The sequence below is a fragment of the Bison bison genome, unplaced genomic scaffold (genome assembly GCF_000754665.1).
Source record: "Bison bison bison isolate TAMUID 2011002044 unplaced genomic scaffold, Bison_UMD1.0 scf7180017864099, whole genome shotgun sequence".
NCBI lineage: Eukaryota > Metazoa > Chordata > Mammalia > Artiodactyla > Bovidae > Bison > Bison bison.
Window position 1 is genome coordinate 26,401 of NW_011494671.1, and position 1,455 is coordinate 27,855.

General features: G+C 40.8%; 1 protein-coding gene across 1 annotated transcript in view; it reads left to right on the top strand.

Annotated features, from left to right (window-relative positions):
- The window catches only part of PCNXL2 (pecanex-like 2 (Drosophila)), a 168,977-nt gene that overhangs the window by 21,928 nt on the left and 145,594 nt on the right, over window positions 1-1,455 (top strand). The window lies entirely within an intron of this gene.

Sequence of the window (1,455 nt, forward strand, 5' to 3'; positions counted from 1 at the left end):
GTGGTGTCATCTGCATATCTGAGGTTATTGATATTTCTCCCAGCAATCTTGATTCCAGCTTGTGCTTCTTCCAGCCCAGCGTTTCTCATGATGTACTCTGCATATAAGTTAAATAATCAGGGTGACAATATACAGCCTTGACGTACTCCTTTTCATATTTGGAACCAGTCTGTTGTTCCATGTCCAGTTCTAACTGTTGCTGCCTGACCTGCATACAGGTTTCTCAAGAGGCAGATTAGGTGGTCTGGTATTCCCATCTCTTTCAGAATTTTCCACAGTTTATTGTGATCCACACAGTCAAAGGCTTTGGCATAGTCGATAAAGCAGAAATAGATGTTTTTCTGGAACTCTCTTGCTTTTTCCATGATCCAGCGGATGTTGGCAATTTGATCTCTGGTTCCTCTGCCTTTTCTAAAACCAGCTTGAACATCTGGAAGTTCATGGTTCACATACTGCTGAAGCCTGGCTTGGAGAATTTTAAGCATTACTTTGCTAGCATGTGAGATGAGTGCAATTGTGCGGTAGTTTGAGCATTCTTTGGCATTACCTGTCTTTGGGATTGGAATGAAAACTGGCCTTTTCCAGTCCTGTGGCCACTGCTGAGTTTTCCAAATTTGCTGGCATATTGAGTGCAGCACTTTCACAGCATCATCTTTCAGGATTTGAAATAGCTCAACTGGAATTCCATCACTTCCACTAGCTTCCTAAGGCCCACTTGACTTCACATTCCAGGATGTCTGGCTCTAGGTCAGTGATCACACCATCGTGATTATCTGGGTAGTGAAGATCTTTTTTATATAGTTCTTCTGTGTATTCTTGCCACCTCTTCTTAATATCTTCTGCTTCTGTTGGGTCCTTAGCATTTCTGTCCTTTATTGAGCCCATCTTTGCATGAAATGTTCCCTTGGTATCTCTAATTTTCTTGAAGAGATCTCTAGTCTTTCCCATTCTGTTGTTTTCTTCTATTTCTTTTGCATTGATTGCTGAGGAAAGCTTTCTTATCTCTCCTTGCTATTAGTTGGAATTCTGCATTCAAATGAGTATATCTTTTCTTTTCTCCTTTGCTTTTCGCTTCTCTTCTTTTCACAGTTATTTGTAAACCCAGATTGGTGTAACTTAAAACTTTAGCCCTTGTGAAAATGAACCTTACTTCCATGATACTTCCTTCATTGTGAAGGCTCACAGAAATGTAATACATTCATAGTCACAGGAGATTAGGGATCAGCTTTCTGGTACATATATAGATGGCCAGGGATTTGCTTGTGGGTTTATAGATGAAAAAAGAGAGAGCCCAGAAATGAGCCCCAGACTCAGAACCAACTCCAAGCTTAAGAGGAGACAGGTCCATGAGATCATTCCCCAAGTCTCTATCCTTCACTTTCTAACCTCACTCACTCTGAGATGCCTTGATGTGATATGACAGCTGATTTCATTGGTCCCAGTAATAACTAATTT